This window comes from Giraffa tippelskirchi, chromosome 7 (assembly GCF_054371585.1).
Source record: "Giraffa tippelskirchi isolate mGirTip1 chromosome 7, T2T-mGirTip1v1.2.pri, whole genome shotgun sequence".
NCBI lineage: Eukaryota > Metazoa > Chordata > Mammalia > Artiodactyla > Giraffidae > Giraffa > Giraffa tippelskirchi.
The window spans coordinates 19,008,845-19,030,370 of record NC_137281.1 but is presented as its reverse complement, the minus strand read 5'-3'; the positions used below and the strand labels follow the sequence as shown (position 1 = coordinate 19,030,370).

Below are 21,526 nucleotides of genomic sequence, written 5' to 3'. Positions count from 1 at the left end.
CCAGGCACAGAATAGGGATGTACACACTAAGTGGCAACAGCACATATCTTGACATCTTATATTTTTTATCAAAAAGGTAATGTTCAGTTTTAAAATAAAGCCCTAACTGGGGCAGATTCTCCTCCTTCTAAGGGATTTGAACACAAATTTCTGAAGTGTTGAAGTGTGGACTCCACTGGCAATCTCTGGCTTTTGGGTGGTGTGGAGCAGAGAGACCAGCACTGTGCCAAAGGGAACAATGCTTTATGCTTTCCAAAGCTCCAAGAACCCATCTGCAACAGCCCTGAGTCCCCCCACTCCCCACCAACTCCATCCCCTGATTCACTTGTTGGGCTGGCTTGCTGTGCCCGGTCAGGATGCCACTTTCAGGCGGGAGAGGGAGGGTAGAGGATTTGTAGAATGAAGCAGGAGAGAGTGAGGGCAAGAGTTGACTGCAAGAACCAGACTGTCAGCTGGCACAGAGCACACACTAGGCACTTAATAAATGTTTGACTGGATGGATGGGAACCAAAACACAGATACTAAAGAAAGGCAGTAAGTTTTTCCCAGAGGCGAGAGAAGAGGTCTGTTGATTAAAAGCCAAAATAAAAATGTACATTATTTCCAATAAAAATCCTAGAGTTCCCTGGCAGGAGTAAGTGCCAATATTCCAGATATTCTGGCACTCCTTTGAGGGTCATTCTCACTAAGGGAGTTTCTGGGGTTCTTGTCTAACCTCTTTCCTAAGTCCTAGTTGTTTATCTTTTAAAATTTCCATATTATTTTTCTACTGCATTTATTGTGGATTTGCAAGTGTGGCCACAGCGACCTATCCAATGTCATAAATATGCAAAGGCAGCCACAGTCATATCAAAGGAATTTAAGAAACCAAATAAAGAGTCAAAAATGTGACTTCTTAGACATGAGTGAAAAAGGCATCCCAGACTCGGCAAGATTACATGTAAATTGCTTCAGTTGAATTTAGACACTCAATTAGGCACTTAATTATCCTGAAGCTTTATTGATGCCCTATTAGAGGTGGCCCCACCCCTTAGAATCAAATAGAAGGCACAGGTCAGCTCCCTGGAGCAGCCTGAAGGCGGATCTGATGCGCTGAGACAGGTAGCATTCAATCAAAGTTCGCAGGCCCCCTCCACTCCTGTTATCCTAGTCACACCTCTCACTGAACAAGTATCTTCCCCCTGAGAGCATCTCAAATCTGAATTTTAAATGTGGCTTTTCTTCCAGGACTCCCCAGCAATCTCTCTGCATGGCCTGGCTGTAAGGCCATCAACATTCAGCAGCCACTGACCCCTCTCAGACCTTCAAGGGGTGCTCCCCTAAGCTGCTCTGAGTGGGATTCTGACTGATGGAGCCGTTAGTGGTCCACACCCCACGCCCTCAGTAATAACTCAGGTCCATAGGCAACAGACTCCATGTGTCTGCCCAGTATCACATTATATGATAATTATACTCAGATTAGTTTTTCATACCCTTTGGACAGAAACCTGCTAATTTGGATTCTTAGACATTAAAATCTTATAAAGTTCTCAAGTGACTTTAAGTCCAGTCTCTTAATTGGGGTGCCCTAATGGAGAGAAAAAGATATGGATATTGGCTTCCTATCAAGGGCTGACTCCTCCAGTGACTTTTATAAGAAGCTTCTTGGGCATGGGGAATGTCATATCTCACATCCAATTCAGCACCTTATTTTAAAGTGCCTGAAACCTATTTACTGACCACCTTCACACCTGCTCAACAGCCCTTACCTTCATAGTCCCAAACAGGACAAAGGCAGCATCAAGAACTGCAGATCAACCAGTTCATCATTTATTCTTTCAAACCCATCACCAGCAGAAACAGAACTGTCCAACGTACCTCCAAATAGCCTGAAACACCAGTCATGGCTCTTAACAGCTCAGGCTCCGGGGCTGCCATACCAGCATCTCCGATTACCAGCTGCTCAATCTCTCTGGGCACCACTTTCTCATCTGTGTAGTAGGACTGCAATAGGAATAAAAGAAATAATGCCTTAAAGCACACAACACAGTATTTGGCTCACAGCTGCTGCTACTGCTGCTAAGTCACTTCAGTCATGTCCGACTCTGTGCGACCCCATAGACGGCAGCCCACCAGGCTCCCCCGTCCCTGGGATTCTCCAGGCAAGAACACTGGAGTGGGTTGCCATTTCCTTCTCCAATGCATGAAAGTGAAAAGTGAAAGTGAAGTCGCTCAGTCGTGTCCGACTCTTAGCGACCCCATGGACCGCAGACTACCAGGCCCCTCCGTCCATGGGATTTTCCAGGCAAGAGTACTGGAGTGGGGTGCCATTGCCTTCTCCAGTTCAATAAATGTTACTTATTTTCTATGAATATAGAAAAAGAAAAAATAACATATTGAATCATTCTGAAGTGGTAAAATATATATTATTTAATAATAGCATATATATTATGATAGTATATATATATATTTTTTTCTTATTCTTTTCTTTTAACTGCTTTAGAATGATTCCACAGGTAGAGAGGACACTTCAATTAAGTTCTCTGCCTAGTGGGCATTTTTGTTGATTCTGGCTATTTTTCCTTCACTTAATGGAGTCTGTTGTGTCTATCTGTGCCTATTTGCGTCTCTGTCTCTCCCTTTCTCTCCAGGAACTCCTATAAGCTGAAGCTATTCCCCCCTGAGAAGATCAACTCATTTGTTGAGTTTCTATCACCCCCACCCTTCCCTAGACCTTCCCAAACTTCCTAGCCCTGCTCCCTTTCCTGTCCGACTCCCACACAGAACCTTAGGGTGGCCAGTCTCCTTCTGGCTTCCCAATGCCCCACCTCAGTCTCACAGCCCACCTGCCCCAGTCCTACACCTGCCAGGCTGCCAAATCCTGCCCCAGAAGTCACAAAGCCCCACAAGCTGGCAGCCACTGCCCCAAATGGGTCTTCAGGACACACAGCTCTCCCTCTGTCATTCAAAAAGCCAGTGGCAGCAGACCGTGGTTCTTGGTATCTGTGATTAATGAAAACTATTTCTGGAGTATTCCCTGGAAATCCAGTGGCTAAGACTCCACGCTTCCACTGTTGGAGTGCAGGTTCAATTCCTGGTCAGGGAACTAAGATCCTGCAAGCCACATGTTGTAGTAGAAAAAAAAAAAAAAAGAAGAAAGGAACTATTTCTGGATAAAACTTTCTCATACAAATTTCTAAATGTTAACCTTGAAAGTCAAGTGATGGAAGTAGGAAAGCAATTTATGAAACAGCAAGGCATCTAGGTCTCATCAGTGAGAGACTGTGCCTCAGATGCCCGAGACCGATTCAAGCTAGAAGGTTGCACAGGATTTGTGATAGATCTGGTTGACTACATACTCTCGATGATACAGGAAGCCTACAAAGCACTGATCCCAAGGTTAAGGAATCTTGATATCCCAAGTTTCTATGGTCAGAATAAAGAGTTAGGAAGGACACAGCATCTGTCCTTGTGCTCACTGCTTTTCCAGCAAAAAGTCATTCTTAGAAAAGAGTTTCTTATAACACAAAAAATGTTCTCAATAGATTTTTTTAAATGCCCTAGGAAAACAGAGAAGTTCAGAAATGGTGGATGTGAGGGAGCAAAACAGGAAGGAAGTGGAGGATGCTGTCATGTAATTCCCAATAGAGATGACTAAGACAGAGGCTGGGAGGAACTGATTTGAGATGGTAGAATCTTCAGGACTTAGTTATTTATTGATGAGGAAAAAGAGTGAGAATGGAACCCATGATAAGACCCACCTCTATCATGTCTGATGGAAGGTAGATGTGATATTGTGATTTATAATAAGAAACACATATTTAGCCCTTGCCTAGTTCCTGGCAAAGAGTTCCTGAAACTATTGGAATTTCCTAAGTGATGAGAGTGATTTCAAAAAGTGTCTTTTGCTATGTTACTGAGGCAACTTTGGGGAAGCACCTATAGATGGGGGATGGTTGCCAAGGGAGCCAACCAAGTGATTAAAAAGTTTGGAAGTTTCAGTCCTGACCTCCACGGAGGAGAGAGGGGTAGAGGCTGAATTAATCACCAATGGCCAATGATTCAATCAACCAAGCCTGTGTAATGAAACCTCCATAAAAACCCGAAAAGAACAGGGTTCAGAGAGCTGCCCAGTTGTTGAACACGTGGAGATTCAGGGAGAATGGCACCCTTAGAGAGCATGGAAATGATGAGCCCTTTCCCAGACCTTGCTCTACACATCTCTTCCATCTAACTGTCCCCGAGTTAGATTCTTTTATAATAAACCAGTAATCTAGAAAGTAAAACGTTTCTCTGCACTCTGTGAGCCATTCTAGCAGGTTAATCGAACCTAAGGAAGGGGTTATTGAAACATTCCATCTACAATCAGTCAGTCAGAAGCGCTAATGACAAGCATTCAGTTGGCATCTGAAAGGGGAGGGTGTAGTCTTGTCGGACTGAGTCCTTTACCCATGGGATCAGTTGCTGTTTCCAGAGACAGTGTCAGAATTGAGTTGAGCTGTGGGACACCTGTCTTTTTTTTTTTTCAGTTTATTTTTATTTTTGGCTGCTCTGGGCCTTTGTAGTTATGCGTGGGCTTTCTCTAGTTGCAGTAAGCAGCAGCTACTCTTCTTTGTGGTACGCAGGCTTCTCTCTGAGGTGGCTTCACCTGTTGCAGAGCATGGGTTCTAGGCACATGGGCTCCATAGTTGTGGTGCATAGACTTAGTTGTCCCTCAATATGTGGGATCTTCCAGGACCAGGGATCGAACTCATGTCCCCTGCATTGGCAGCTGGAGTCTTACCCACTATACCACCAGGGAAGTCCTGTAGGACATGCATTTTATGTTGGGGAATTGCTTGATGGTGTGAAAAAGCACACGGGAATTGGTGTCAGAATTGGAGTAGAAAAGGAGTTTGGTTTCAAACTTCAAGGATTTGAGATATCTGCAGAAGATCCAGGCAAAGAGACATTTTATAGGCAACTGGATCTTCCCCTGGGAGTTCAGGAGCAAGATGGGACTAGAGACACGGTTTGGGGAGCCGTCACCATCACAGGCGGTACATGAAACCTTGGGAAGGAAAGAGAATGTCCAAGGATGTTCAGGGAGAGAAGATGGCTACAGACAGAGCCAAGAGTGGGGGTCTCAGCCTGGGCATCCAGCAGATGGAGAAGAGCCTGCCTAGAGACTGAGAAGACAGAGAGAGCAGTGAAGGAGGAGGCCTGAGTGCTGCACAACAGTAAGTGGAGAGAGTGGTCGGCAGGGTCTCAGATGTTGGGTAAGGTGTTGGGTAAGGTGAGAAAAATCCTATCGCGTTTGGCAATCCAGAGTTGTTGGCTCTGTCTCAACCATTTGTCAGATCAAACCTAGAAAGTATCCTTAATTTCTCCTTATCCTTCACACTCCACATTGACTCCACCAGTAATACTATTTCCAAAATGTAACTCAAATTCATCTACTTCTCCTATTACCACCATCATGACCCTGATCCTGGACAGCTATCATTTCCAGCCTGGACTTAGTGCTCTATGAGAACCTCTATCGCTAATACTAAATAGGAAATTGGCTTGAATTCTGTGAGATTTCCAACCACATTGTTTGTTTTCATAACAGTGAAACTAAGGAGAAAATTACGATCACTTCCATAAATGCTAAAAAGATACACTCAATACCATTCTTGATAAACATTGAAATAAAGACATTTCAGGACTTCCATGGTGGTCCAATGGCTAAGACTCTGAGCTCCCAATGCATGGGGGCCCGGTTTGACCCCTGGTCAGGGAACTAGATCCCACATGCCAACTAAAGAGCCTGCATGTTGCAAACATTTATCAAAGATCCCGATTGCTGCAACTAAGACCTGGTGCAGCCAAATATATAAAATATTTTTTAAAGAAATAAGGAAATTTCCATCTATTTCCAATATGATATAAAAAAAGAAAGCCTGCATCAGCACAGGCATATACTAAGGAAAGTCCCACTAGACTTATAAAGAAAACAAAAATACCCCTTCACTCTTATTACATACCATTGTCTTGGCAGCACTAGCCAAGCAATTATTTGATAGAAATTAGAAGCATTAAAATTAGAAAGGAGGTATATTATCATTATTTGGAGATGACGTGATTCAAAAATTCAAAGGAATGACTTGAAATAGTATAAGAATCCAGTAAGAATTCAGTGAGTAAGAACTCACTGATATGTGAGTGAAGTCATCTTAGACCATTCAGCCCCAGTTGGACCACAGGCAACTACAACCACTTGAGTGAGCCCAGTGAGACCAGAAGAACGAGTGAGGCCAACCCAAATGACATCCACTAGCTTTGTTTTATAGTAAGGCTTCCTAAGGCCCACTTGATTTCACACTCCAGGATGTCTGGCTCTGGATGACTGACCACACCATCATGGTTATCCGAGTCCCTAAGACCTTTGTTTTATAGTTCTTCTGTGTTTTCTTGCCACCTCTTAATACCTTACGCTTCTATTAGATCCTTACAATTTCTGTCCTTTATCACGTCCATCCTTGCCTGAAATGTTCCCTTGATCGCTCCAATTTTCTTGAAAAGATCTCTAGTCTTTCCCATTTTATTATTGTCTTCTGCTTCTTTGCATTGTTCGTTTAAGAAGGCCTTCTTATCTCTTCTGGCTATTCTCTGGACTCTGCATTTGGTTGAATGTATCTTCCCCTTTCTCCTTTGCCTTTCGCTTCTCTTTTTCCCTCAACTATTTGTAAACCCTTCTCAGACAGCCACTTTGCCTTCTTGCATTTCTTTTTCTTGGGGATGATTTTGGTCACTGCCTCCTGTACAATGTTACAAATCACTGTCCATAGTTCTTTAGGCACTTTGTCTATCAGATCTAATCCCTTGAATCTACTCGTCACTTCCACCGTATAATCATAAGGGATATGATTTAGGTCATACCTGAATGGCCTAGTGATTTTCCCTACTTTTTTCAACTTAAGCCTGAATTTTGCAATAAGGAGCTGATGATTTGAGCCACAGTCAGCTCCAGACCTTGTTTTTGCTGACTGAGTGAAGAGCTCTTCTTCATCTTCGGCTATAAAGAATATAATCAATCTGATTTCAGTAATGACGATTTGGTGATATCCGTATGTAGAGTCATCTTTTGTGTTATTGGAAAAGGGTATTTGCTATGACCTAGTATGTTCTCTTGACAAACTCTATTAGCCTTTGCCCTGCTTCATTTTGTACTCCAAGGCCAAACTTGTCTGTTACTCCAGGTATCTCTTGACTTCCTTGCATCTAAATGTATTCTTTTTACTTAAAACTGTTTAGCTTATGGAGAAGTAGAGCCACACTGTTGCAGCCAGTTCTTGTCTCTCGAAATTTAATTTCAGCCATTTTCAAAACTACAGAAAATTTGAAATAATAGAATGTTAAATGGACATATACCCTTCTTTCAGATTCACTACTTGTAAATATTTTGCCAGATTTGCTTTATCAGTCTCTCTACACACCTGTACACAAGCAATTCACACTTTTGGGGGGCTAAATTATCTGAGAATTAGTTGTAGGTATCATGACACTTTAAGCCTTATGTATTTCAACATGTGGTTCCTGAGAACAAAGACATTTCCTACATGAACACAAGTTATTGCCAACAATAAATTTACTATTAACTCATAAACAGCCCATATTTAAAACTTCCAGATGGTCCCAATTTTGGCCTTCAGACTCATTTTCTCTTATCCAAGATCCAGCCAGTGATCACACATGGCATTTAGTTGTTATGTCTCTTTATTCTCTTTTAACCCAAAATGATTCCCCAAGTCTCTCTTGGCCTTTCTTTACACTGACATTTTTGAAGAATGCAGGCCTCTTGTTTTGTAGGAAGTCTCTAAATTTGGATTTAGATTCCTCATAATTAGACTCAAGTTAAACGTTTTTGGCAGGGATACTCACGAGTGATGTTATGCCCTTCATCAGAAGTCTTATGGTATCAGCTGGTCCCATCACTGGTGATAAAGCTTGGTTAAGGTGGCATCTACCAGATTTCTCTGTTGTAATGACCCTCTCTCCCCTTTGTAATTAGTAAGTCTTCTGGAGGTGATACTTTGAGATCACATGACTATCCTGTTGCAACATCCTATTACTCAATAGTAATAAGTTTTATCTGATAAGTTTTATCTGAATCAATTATAAAATTTGTTGCAAAAAGTGATTTTCTAGTTTTACCATTTCTTCTACATTTATTCGTTGCTACTCTTTTATATGGTGCAGAGTATGAAGGGCAGTATTATTTGACGCAAACTATTTTGTATTAAGCGTGTTAGAATCCATTACTGTCACCATTTGTTATGCTCAGATTGTTTCAGATTTGCCCAGTGGGAATGCCTCCAAGCTCGCTCTTGCATCCTTCTGCCATGTTTGCATCAAGTTTGGAGAATGTCCTTGCATTTGGGAACAAAATACTCCAGCCTCAGTTAGCACATTTACTGCTCCAGATCTGAAATCCACTATTTTCCAAGAAGCCTTGTTTCTTTTCAGTAAAGAATGGTAGTTAGAGACCACAGTCTGGGTGCTAGGGGTTTTCACTGGTTCTGGGCCCTTTTTACTTACTCCCTCTCGTAAAGAGGTAGTCTTTGGTAAAAAGTTCTCAATCATTTCTCTACCCCACCCTCACTTCTTTTCTCTCCTTCTTTGGTATCAAATCCTTGACAAAATGTTGGAAGCTCTGAAGACTGGACAATGTGAACCTAAATGGTATGACATTTGAAGAGAAACATCTTCATTTCTTTCCCAGTGTGTCCCCTCAAGTTGAAACAGGTTATAACTGAACTATGTTAAGGATTATCTATGAAGAAAAGAGCAGGCAGTTGTTTCCCATTCACATCTTTTACTGCTTGAGGGTAAAGAACTGGAAGAATGTCATCTAATACAAATATGATTTAAATTTTAAAAGTCTATGTCTAATTACTACTTATGACTATGGTAAAAATTGATCTTATATACTGTAATTGTATGATTTGAATATGTAATCAAAAATGCAAAGCTTGATGCCTTTGATTTTAATTTCCATAACCAATGCTTCTCAGTTTACATATTTCAGTGGTTTCTGGGTTGAAACACCTTTTTCTAATTAGCAATCAAGATATGCACAGTAGTTCAAGACCTTCTTGGGATCTGAACTACCCTTCAGAATGCATTTTATTCCACATTATGATTATGCTTGGCCCTTTACTGCACTGGTCATTACCTTAATCACAGAAAGATATCCCACAGGGAGTTCTTGAATTCTTAAGTGGCCTAAGATTTGCATCACTCTGGCAGATATAAGGGTCAAATTTAACCACCAACTGGCAAACATTTTCAGAAGACAAAAAAGAAGAAGTTACAGTTTGTAACAACTGGAACTGTACCCTAATGTTTTAATAAAAAGTTCTTTATTTATGAAGAATAGGAGTTCTTTGAGGACACCACAGAAATCACCACGTGGCTATACAAGACCAAGGACAAGCCATGTGGTCCCTGTCCTATGAAAACCAAACTGGCCACGCCAATACCTCTGCTCAAGATCAACCTTTGTTGTATTGTTTATCAACATTCATAAGATACACAGGCAACCACCAAAAATTCAAAGTAATGCTCCACCAAAAATGGGAAAATGCTGATTCACTGGGAAGCCTAGTGGTGACTATGACTTTAACTGCTTATATGCTTTAAGTATTTCAGGAGCAACTCTTCCCTCAGGCCAAAGGAAACCATGTTCAGGCTTCAAGCCAGCTCTGTAAGCCCAGACCCCCAACCCAGCTCAGAGGCTTCCCCTGCCCCAACCCCCTCCACACAGCTCTCCTCATCTCTGGCCTTCTCTTTGGTTCACAACTTTTGGCCACTTCCTGTGTTCTGTCTTTATATTTTCACTATATTACTTTTGTCTCCCCAAGTTGATTACATTTTTGGGTTTTGTTTTGTTTTGCTGTGCCACGCAGCATATGGGATCTTAGTTCCTTGACCAGGGATCAAACCCATGCCCCCTGCAGGGGAAGTGTGGAGTCTTAATCACTGGACAAACAGGGAAGTCCCCTTCCCAAGTCAATTATGCAGTCTATCACCAACAAAGAAACACATAATGCTAGCTTCAACATCTCTATGGCATTCTCTGAAAATATAGACTCTTGTTTCTGTAATTGTGATCATTGTTAAGTGTGTGAAATAGAGAAAGTCTGTGATTGAGTTTTGCACAGACCTAGAAAAAAAAAAAAAGAAGAGACTCTCTCTTGTGAGTCCCTTGGACTGCAAGGAGATCCAACCAGTCAATCCTCAGGAAAATCAACCCTGAATAATCATTGGAAGGACTGATGCTGAAGCTGAAGCTCCAAAACTTTGGCCACCTGATGCAAAGAGCCAACTCATTGGAAAAGACCCCCATGCTGGAAAATACTGAAGGCAAAAGGAGAAGAGGGCGGCAGAGGATGAGATGGTTGGATGCCATCACTGACTCAGTGGACATGAACTTGAGCAAACTCCAGGAGACAGTGAAGGACAGGGAGGCCTGGCGTGCTGCAGTCCATGGGGTCACAAAGAGTAGGACATGACTTAGCGACTGAACAACAGCAAAAGGGAAAAAAAAAAAAATAACTCTACAGTTTTAACCTGCTCAAGTCAACTATGGTTACAATGAAAATCATCATTTATTTCAATTCCTCCTCGTTCACCCAGCATAATGACCCCCAATTCTGCTTGCCATAAGAAGCCTGTAGGAAACTGCCATGATACACTAGACAAATAGAAAAAACAATAGAATGGATATAGGACATTTGAAAAATATAAACCTATCAATTTCTGTACTTTTTAAACAGAAAAAACAAAATCTTTTCAAATGTCTAGGTACATATAATAAAATAGTAATTTTATACTAAGCTACAAATAAAACCTAAGTTAATTCCCCAAATAACAGGACACATACTGTTACCATCACAGGGTAAAAAAAAAAAAGATGGGTTAAACCAAAAAACTAAATAAAATCTAATGACTTGTAAACTGAAAGTTCTTCTCCTGGTCAAACTGAAACTCAACAAAAGTCACCACCTATAAATAAAGGACAGTAAGAGCAAGATATGTCAAACTTTGTCACATGGAGACATAGTCATACTCAGAAAAAATAGCTATCTACACTGGCCATGATAGTTTATACCTCCTTCCATTAAGAGGCAGACTTTGTTTACACAGCCCTTGGACCTGGGTCATCCTCTGACTTACTTTGAGCAATAGAATGTATGGGAGTGATGTGTGAATTCCTGAGCAGGGGAATTTCAATTTTTTCTCTCTTGGAATGCTGCCTCAACGCTGCCACTTAAGGAAACTTCTGGCCAACTATGGATGAGCGACCACGTGCAGGAGAACCAAAGGGCCAGCACTAACTGCCCGAAACCTGAGTGACTCCATCTTGAACCTTCCATCCCAGCTGACTCACCAGCTGAATGCAGCCCCGTAACGGATCCCAAGTGAAATCAGCAGAGGAACCACCCAGATAACCTAAAAAAAACCATAAGATACAATAAACTATTGAAATTTTTGAGCCATAAATTTTAGGGTGATTTGTTATGCAGCAATAGATAACAAATGAAAGAAAACTTTAATTGTTTTCATCATAAATCATGGAATTAAAAAAAAAAACTTTTTATTTTATTTCTTGTTTATTTATTTTTTTGGCCGGGCCACATAATTTTCACCAGGGATTGAACCCACATCCTCGATACTGAAGGCACAGGGTCCTAACCACTGGACCAAGAGGAAATTCCTATATATTCTTATACAGGAATTTATAATTCCTATTAAATCATGGAATTTTGAAGTCAACATTATTAAATGAAGCAATTCTAGTGGACAGCTACTGGTCTGGCCAGTAAGCCAAGTTGGTCCAATCGGTCAATCCCAGAACTTTTCTGGACAATGTCTGGCACTTGGCTTCACCTGGGGGAAGGAGGCTGGGCAGGCCTAGCCTTCCTAAGTTCGTAGCAGAGAGCCAGCCTGTCCTCCAGCATGTCTCACTTTTCCTCCGTCGCTCCAGGTGGGGTTCCTGTGGCCAGGAGATTAAAACCTACTGATTTGCTCAACCCTGAACCCTCTGCGCCCCTAGAGTCGAGAGCAGAGTTCTTATGTCATGAAATGAACTCAGTATTCATCAAATATTATTATCTATATCGTTATTATTACCTGGAAGATACATTGTTGGTTTTCTAGGAAACAAAGAGGCACTGTCCACCTTGTCCCTGACCTTCAGTCCCTCTGGGGCCCAGGACATAGGACTTAATTGTGCCAAAAAGTGTAGTGTGAAGTGGGTGGGGGTGGGGTCCTCATTTTTGCTAAAATAATGATTTTAAGACACATATCTGTTAGCCCTAGAATGTGCATTTAGAGCTAGCAGGAAAATACTTTTCTTTTTAAAGTATGTTTATGCTGGCTATCCAGCAGCCAAATACTACTGTCTTTCTCTAGGCTTCCTTCCCGCCGGATCTCCTTACAGGCAAGTCTGTACCCTAGATGCCTGAAGCCCTTCAAGAGCACTGCAGCCTCCTAGAGGAGGAAGATGCTAGATGCTCCTGCTTGGGGCAGGGTGATCAGGGGGCCATCTCTGCTCTGAGTCTGGCCCAGCTTCTGCTAGCCTGACCACCGCAGGAGAAACCCCAAGAAGACAGGGATAAGGCATGCCTCTCAGGGCAACCCAGAAACAATGGTTTGGCCAGAGGAAGGTTAATTCCAGTGTTAAAGAGAGACCCTTCGACATTTCTGTCCCTAGAGTCCCCAGTCTCTCCTCCCTATCAGTGTGGACAACTGGGGCTATGGCACCCAGGATCAAATCAAGGAGGCGCCCTCAGAGCCTGATGCCCCGAGCTTGGTGAGCTGGGGTTCCCTCCGAAGGGAGGGGACACTGGCCGAGCCCCCTGCCTTCCCACTCAATGGGACAGAGAACCCATCGCTGAAAACAGCATGTCACCCACAGTCTTGATTACCATATACAGAGCGAACGTTCGTAATGACTCTTTCCAGTGGCCTCGGTTAACCACTGAACACTTCTGGTTGAACCACTCCGGAGAGTGAAAGGTGTTGCCAAAAACCCAGTGTGGTTTCTACCATGCCAGTGTCTCTGCCGCAAAGCGGCTGGTAAAGGGCACGGTTCCCAAGTAAGTGGAGTGGGTGCATGTGGTCCCAGAGCAACGAGGGGGCACCCTCTCACTCCCAGTCCATCCCCACCACCCTTCCCCACCACTTCAGACACCAGACCAGCGGTCCCAGCCCCTCCGCTCTTCCAGGGCTTGCCAGGGTCCTAGACTATGGCAACGAGGCTGCTGAAATGCGCTGGGCAGTATCCAGGCAAGACCAGGCACTACTCCTGCCTGACCAACACAGCTGCCACATGACTGCTGAGACCAGGGACCCTCGCCACAGATGGAAACAGTGACCCCCAGAGGGGTCTGTAGCCTGGCACACTCTGGGCTCTTCTGTCCAGTGCCCAGAAAGCAAGAGCACCAAGGATCAGATTCTCCTCTTTCATCCTGCATGTGCTTCCCTGGGCAAAGGGACTGGGAGGAGAAAGGAAGACCAGAGAGGGGTCTCCAGGCAGAGGCAGGAAGTGGGAAAGACGGGAGTGACCCTCCCATCCCAGCCCCTCCCAGGCCTTGGCTGCCTAGCCCCTCTCCTCCCCCTTGGGGCCCTGGAGGGAGGGGCAGGCAGGAGACCCACACCAGAGGTCACCACTGCAGGGTCAAGACCAGGTTCTTGAGCACTTGGGCATCATCTATAAGGAGGCACCCTTCCAAACTGATATTCTTTGATTTTCAAATAAAAATATAGAAATAAGTTTATATACGTTTCCAAATCACACAACTTCTTTGGAGGCTTATGATACCCATTAAAATGTAGATTATAAATACAGTAACTCTGGAGTTCCCTGGTGGTCTAGCGGTTAGGATTCGACGCTTTTACAGCTGTGGCCTGAGTTCCGCCCTTGGTCTGGGAACTGAGACCCACAAGTCAGGTGGCTTGGCCAAAAAGGGGAAAAAAAAAATACAGTAACTCATTTGTTTCCAGTGAAGCAGGCCTAGTCCCCACAAAATCGAACTGAGTGCAAGCTGGCTGGCTGGCTTCACCTCTAGCTGCATAGCTGTGGTTGGCTGTGCTGCTTGTACCAAATGTCAACGATACTCCTAGATGAGTCAGCAAGAAGAGGGCTTTCCGTTTCTACTCCTGGGTACTGTCCACAGCATCAGGAGCAACATTTTTGAGTGGGAACTTGCCCTGATGGAATGGCAGCCTTGCAGGTCACTTACAGGCAGCCTATCCCAGAAGTGACAACCAAATTAAGACACTGCAATCACATCATGTGTTGAAGCAACAGAAAAGAGAGCTAAAAAGCAAAGTGTGGGGAACACATGTAAACCCATGGCTGATTCATATCAATGTATGGCAAAAACCACTACAATACTGTAAAGTAATTAGCCTCCAACTAAAATAAATAAATTAAAAAAAAAAAAAAGCAAAGGGAATTAGATGGAGCGGGTCAGCACACATAGAATAGGGCGCCGAGGGTGGCTGGAAGGACCTCGCTCGCTGCCTGAGTTCTGGATTTGGCGATGTTTACATGTCCCCTTCGCTTAGGGGCAACCACCTTCCCCATTGATGGGGACCAGAGTTGAGGATAGACGGTAGATACCTGGGAACTGCACCTACTCGCTCTATCAGGAGCTACAGGGCTGAGGATGTCTGGCCTGGACTGTAGCTGGTCAGCCACCCTCTGAGCATCATGGCTTTTACCTGCACAGGACTCGAGGTACTGGAATGAATGTCACCAATAAAGAAGGACGTTGCTTCCAACACAAAGCACATAAGACAGATGATTAATTAATGGAACTTACAGAGATCTAGAAATAGGTCCACACACATATGGTTAAGTGACTTTTTTACAAAGGCACAAACAAAGGTAATTTAAAGGACTAAACGATATTCTTTTCAACAAAAGAATGGCACTTATCAGTTTATCAAAATGGACTGTCCGTCTAGAGAAAAATGAATTTCAATCCTTACCTCATCCTATACATAAAAATTAACTGGAAATACAGCTGAGATCTAAATGTAAAAGCTAAAACTATAAAATTCCTAGAAGAGAGCATAGGAAAAATCTTTGTGACCTTGAGTGGGCCAAGAAGACTTCTTAGACACCAGAGTAAAAACACTAAATATAAAAGAAAAAATTAATAAATTGGACTTCCTCAAAATTTAAGTGTCTGCTCTTCAAAAAAAAAAAAAAACTGACAAATTACTTGTATCCAGAATACATAAAGAAATTCCACCAATCACTAATAAAAATACAAACAATCCACATTTCTTTTTTTAAATACTTTCAAAAATTTATTTCTGGCTATTTTGGGTCTTCGCTATTGCATGGGCCTTTCTCTAGTTGCCTCGAGTGGGGGCTTCTCTCTAGTTGCGGTGCTTGGGCTTCTCACTGCAGTGGCTTCTCTTCTTGTGGAGTGTGGGCTCCAGGGCATGCGAGCTTCAGTAACTGCGGTGCTATGGCTCAATAGTTGCGGTTCCCAGGCCCTAGAGTGCTGGCTCAGTCCTTGTGGCACCCGAACTTATGGATCAAATCAAACTCATATCTTCTGCATTGACAGGCAGATTCTTTACCATTGAGCCACCTGGGAAGCCCAACCCACACTTCTAACAGCTTCATTGAGATGTAATTCACATGCCATACAATTCACCCATTTAAAAAAATATATTTACTTATTTACTTATTTATTTGGCTGCATCAGGTCTTAGTTGCAGGATGTGGCATCTTCGGTGAGTCATGCAGGGTCTTTTGTTGTGGTGTGTGCATTCTCTAGTAGTGGTGTTCGGGCTTGGTTGCTCTGGGACATGTGAGATCTTAGTTCCCCGACCAGGGATCAGACTCACATCCTCTGCATTGCAAGGCAATTCTTAACCACTGGACCACCACAGAAGTCCCCAACTCACCCATTTAAAATGTATAATTCAGTGGCTCTTAGTATATTCACAAAACTGTGCATCCACTCTCACAATCAATTCTAGAGCATGTTTCTCACTCCAGAAGGAAATCCTGATCATCTTAGCTGTCTACCGTCCCACCCACCTACACCCCACACACAGCCTCTCTAAGCCTAGACAACCACTAATCTACTTACTATCCCTATAGATTTCTGTATTCTGGATATTTCACATACATAGCATTATACAACATGTGGCCTTGTGCGTCTGGCTTCTTTCACTTAGCATGTTTTCAAGCATCATCCATGTGGCAGCATGTATTAGTACTTTATTCCTTTTGTTACCAGATAATGTTCCATTCTATGGATATATCACATTTTCCTTGTTCATTCATCAGTTGATGAACATTTGGGAAGTTTTCACAACTTAATCTTTAAAAATGGGCAGAGACTTGAAGAGACACTTAATTGAAGAAAATATACCAATGGTCCATAAGCACAAGAAAAGGTGCTCAGTATCATTAGTCACTGTTGTTGTTTAGTTGCTCAGTCATGTCCCATTCTTTTGCAACCCCATGGACTGTAGCCTGCCAGGCTCCTGTGTCCATGGGATTTCCCAGGCAAGAATTCTGGAGTGGGTTGTCATCTTCTTTTCCAGGGGATCTTCCTGACCCAGAGATGGAACCTACGTCTCCAGCATTGACAGGCAGATTCTTCACCACTGAGCCACCAGGAAAACCCATCATTAGTCATTAGGGAAATGCAAATTTAAGTCACAATGTGGTACCTATACACACCTACTCAAATGGTTAAAATTTTAAAACACTGACAACCCCAAGTGTTCGTAAGGATATCAACCAAATGGAGCCTGCCAGCTGGAATGTAGAATGGTGCAACCACTTTGAAAGACAATTTAGCAGTTTTTAATAAAGTTAAACATATAGCAAGTCCCAGCAATGCCATTCCTGGGTGTTTAACAACAGAAATGAAAATAGGTCCACATGAAGAGTTGTATGGGAATGGGTAAGCAGAGAGTGCCAGGGCCATGAAACAATTTCAAGCCTTGTTCCTAGACAGCCCCAAGCCCCGCCTCCATGCTTTCATTGTGTGTTTTTCTGGGTGGCTCTTGGTGTCTCTACAGATACACACCTCCATCCAGCCATGGCCCAATCCCTGCTCCAGATGGTATTATTTTATTCTTTTTTATGGCTGAGTGATATTCCATTACTCATTCCCATTGGAAGCTTCCAGGCTGTTGGGTTTTTATTCACAGTCCACATGGTCTTGCAGGCAAGGGCCACTGGCTTACCATGCCCACCCCATTTGCTACATCCACATACTCCCTATTCTACCCAAAGGACTGTCACCCTAGCTGTGTCCTGGAGCCAGCTCCTTCTGGCTTGCAAGGGTCAATTATTAAACTTTCAGAAAATCTGTAAGCTGGTTGTTAAACACAGTCATTACAAAAAATTAAATGATATGAGCTTACAATTAAATAAATTGGATTCCAATGCAAAGGTAATATATACCCCAAACATCATTCCTAGTTATTTTATTTTGTAATGGTTTACTGACTTCTTTGCTCTTGAAGTGTTGTTTTTTTTTTAAATTTTTTTGTCTGCATCAAGTCTTAGTTGTGGCACTCGAGATCTTCATTGCGACACAACCACTGGACCATCAGGGAAGTCCCTGCGCTTGAGGTTTTTCACATCTGTTGTAGCTCAGTGGTGGGAAGACAGCATAATGGTGTGTTGTCTTGACATCTCTTCCCAATTCAACTCTGTTTGAACAGAGTTGTTGGACAATGTGTGGGACCTCACATTGGTAGCCTGAAACTGGCCATGGTGGGAGCGCTGACACCACAGAAAGCGGCAAATGTGACTAATCAGGGTTCCTTTTGTTTGGTTTGGTTGAAGAGCCCTTGTTACAACAAGCATGCTGGATTCCAGCATATCCCCCTGGGACTGGATCAGGTTGAACAGCTGATAATCCGGTGAATGACAAAGATGCTCCCAGCAGATGGTCTGAACAGACACTGGTAGGTAGCAAGAGATAGTAAAGAGCAAGGAGAAACAAGGTTGGTTTCTCCTGAGGTCTATCTCCCTGTTGGCAGGTGGTCATCGTCTCCCTATGTCTTCACATGGTCTCCCTCTGAGTGTATCTGTGTCCTAATCTCTTCTTACAAGGACACCATTCATGTTGGACTAGGGCCCATCTCAAGGACCTCATTCAATGACCTCTTTAAAGGCCCCGTCTCCAAATACAGTCACATTCTGAGGCACTAGGGGTTAGAATTTCAATATATAAACTTCTGGAGGACACAACTCAGCTTATAACAGCCAGGAATATCTGAGGAGTCTTGGGATCCAGGGGTGAGTCCTGGAAGGCTGATCAAGAACAGCCCCAGGACAAAGGGACTGAGGAACTCTCTCCTGAGGGCAGGCACTGCATCTTATCTGTTTTTGTTTCCCAAATGACCAGCACAAGGCCTGGCACTTAGTATCGTTTTTATAAAAATGGTTTTTGAATGAGTGAGTGAATGGATGAATGAATGACTGAGCATGTTGCTAGAAAAGATATCCCCTTCTCAGCACCTTTTCCCTAGTGGCTCAGATGGTAAAGAATCTGCCTGCAATGCAGGAGACCAGGGTTGGATCCCTGGGTTGGGAAGATCCCCTGGAGAAGGAAATGGCTACCCACTCCAGTATTCTTGCCTAGAGAATCCCATGGACAGAGGAGCCTGGTGGGCTACAGTCCATGGGGTCGCAAAGCGTTGGACATGACTGAGTGACTAACACTTTCACTTTCTTTCAAGGGTCTTCTTAATTTCCTTTGAGGTTGCTTCTCTTTGGACCAGGCAGGTGAGAACTAGGACCAAACTTCATCTTGGCCCCCAATTCAGCCCCCATTGTCTGCATCAACGCCCCTCACCCCTCTCCAGAAGCAGGGTTTGGAACCTAGAATTCTCTGAAAACTGGAGGGCATGTACGCAGCCTGGAAGAGAAAAAATGCATTGGCACCAAACTATAGAGAAAGCAATGTAACATCAGGATTAGCACACCTGATGGGACATAATATGTCAACTAGTTTCCATGCCCGTATTGTCATTTATTACAAATATGCATTCATGTATTATCATTATGTGAGACAGTAGTGCATTTCTATTTTTTTCTTTGTACTTTTTATATAGTAGAGTCTCCAAAAGTAAAGGCTTCTGGGGCTTCAGAGGCTCTTAAACTGGCCCTGGGCCTGTTAGCTTTCCAGCCGGGAGAAGGAAGTCCGAGCTGGGGTAACAGCACATTTGCCCTGCGGCACGGAGACCATCCTCAGAACAAGGCTGCCATCCCAGCAAGTGGCCACAAAAGCTCAGTCAGAGCTGCTTCTGAAGTCAAAAACTCCACGACTGGTTTCAGGTAAGAATCTTTCCTAAACATTTCCTGTGGTCCCCCTTTCCACCAGGCACAGATGACAGCTGTCATCGTAAAGGATACAGGACCTGAGGCTTTTTTTCCTCCTGAGAGTGGTTTCAGAACTTAGGTCAGCTGCTCTGGGAGGGAAATGGGAGGAAGAATGCAAACATGTTTCTTTTTCCCAGAAAGAGCAGGGAGTGAGGAACAAGGATGGTGTGACTTCGCCCTAAGAGTGAGCCTTGTGGGTCCTGACATCTGACACTGTGCCTTTAACAGTCACCTGGGAAGGAGTTAGAAAAAAAAGAAAAAAGAAAGGACTATTCTGGTACTGTATGCAATTGTATGTACAATAGGCCTGCTCTGAGCAGAGAAGATTCTGTATCTATTACTAAGAAACAGATGAGAAGGTGAATCAGCAGCTGCTAGACAATCAGATGAACTGCACTCTGTTGTGTTTCGAACCTACATTTCCTTCTGCCCTCACATCTCCTAACTGTCAGTGAGCTCCGTGCTACCCTTCCATGACCTACCTGATCAACTGCAGGATCACGACTAATAAACTGATATAAAAGAGCTTATTAAGACATACCCTTTAAGTGTATGATAATACGCGATTCAACACGGCGTACCAACAGCTCAGAAGGCCAAGCTCACACTGCTGCTTTCTCCCGGCGAATCGGGGCATATGGTACCATAAATGGAGCAGGAATTTACAGCAACAGAGATGTACGAGGCAGATTAAAGCTTCATCTGTAAGGACACACTGCGTGGCAAAAAAAAAAAGAAAACAGTTATTGTATTTTCTGCTTTGTATTCTAATAGGAAACTCCATCCCTTTCGGTAGAGTGTGGGCTCCCTCTGCTGCTGACAGGAGATACCAAGACTCGGTGACTCAGGAATCCTTGGGCACCTGAGCAGAGCAGGTGGCCAGTCCTGGGAGGAGAAGGATGGGGCTGAACATTCAGATGAACAGACTTGTTCTGTAGGCTCTGCCTGTGTGGGATACTGTGACTGTTTGTGCTGCTACTGCAAGTGACAGAAAACACAAAGAGGACCTGTCCACACCACCTGTGTCCATCCTGAAATATGTCACAGCAGTGGTGCTGAGAGGCAGCCCCCCAGAGGGGCGACCCTCCCCTCCCTCTTCCTCCTCCCCCTCCTTCTTTCTCCTCATCTTCTTCCTCTCCTTCCTCTTTCTCTGCCCTCCCCCTCCTTCCCCTTCTTCTTTTTCTAAAAACTTTATTTATTCGTTTTGGCTGTGCTGGGTCTTCGTTGCTGTTTGCAGGCTTTCTCTAGTTATGGAGAGTGGGGGCTCCTCTCTAGTTGCAGTGCTCAGCCTTCTAATGGCGGGGGCTTCTCTTGTTTGCAGAGCATAGGCTCTGGGTGCGTGGAGCTCAGCACCTGCAGAGCGTGGGCTCGGTAGTTGCAGCTCCCCGCCCTAGTGCACAGGTTCAGTAGCTGTGGTGCATGGGCTTAGTTGCTCTACGGCATGTGGAATCTTCCTGGACCAGGGATCAAACCCACGTCCCTGTATTGGCAGACAGATTCTTAACCACTATGCTGCCAGGGAAGTCTGTCTTCTTCCTCCTAGTCCTCTTTCTCTCCTCTCCTTCTTTCCCCCTCTCCTTCTCTCCCTCCCTCCCTCTCCCCCATCTCTTTCCTTCTTTTACCTTCCAAACAGCCACAGTCAGAAGCTTCTCCACACCTACACATTAGCTACTGGGCGAGAGGGGCATGGGGAAACTGCCAGCTCTCTGGGTGATATATGATCACCTATTCTCACCTGCAGCCTGCAGGGAAAAATGATCAATTACATTTCTGAAGGTGTCCTCGGGAATACACATTTATATTTCACATCACTAATTTCAACACGCAAAGCATTTATTCATTCGTTCATTTAACTAAAAAGTTTCCAACAGTTGGACCATCTTTGACTTTTATCTAGTTTGTTTCACTTTTTCTCTTTCATATTCACTGCTCCCATTTCATTTAGCTTATGTTTTCCAATTTCTCTGTCTTTTTAAAATGTTCTTCTCAAGCCTTTATCAAGCGTAGTATTAAAAGAAAAGCTTTTGTATACATATATAGGTAAATAGTATATATAATATATATGTTTTCAGTTCAGTTGCTCAGTCGTGTCCAACTCTTTGTGACCCATGGACTGCAGCATGCCAGTCCTCCCTGTCC

General features: G+C 43.6%; 1 long non-coding RNA gene across 12 annotated transcripts in view; it reads right to left on the bottom strand.

Annotated features, from left to right (window-relative positions):
• LOC145513608 (uncharacterized) overlaps window positions 1–21,526 on the bottom strand; it is a 95,524-nt gene that overhangs the window by 65,626 nt on the left and 8,372 nt on the right. For 4 of the 12 annotated variants that reach the window (XR_014059567.1, XR_014059570.1, XR_014059576.1 and 1 more), the window contains exons 3-5: window positions 19,929–20,102; window positions 11,396–11,457; window positions 1,858–1,983 (exon numbers count right to left, since the gene is read on the bottom strand). This is a non-coding gene — a long non-coding RNA (uncharacterized LOC145513608). Of the gene's footprint in view, window positions 1–1,857; window positions 1,984–11,395; window positions 11,458–16,242; window positions 18,924–19,928; window positions 20,103–21,009; window positions 21,130–21,526 lie in introns of those variants that run through there. The other 8 variants (XR_014059571.1, XR_014059575.1, XR_014059578.1 and 5 more) reach the window with 5 other exon arrangements.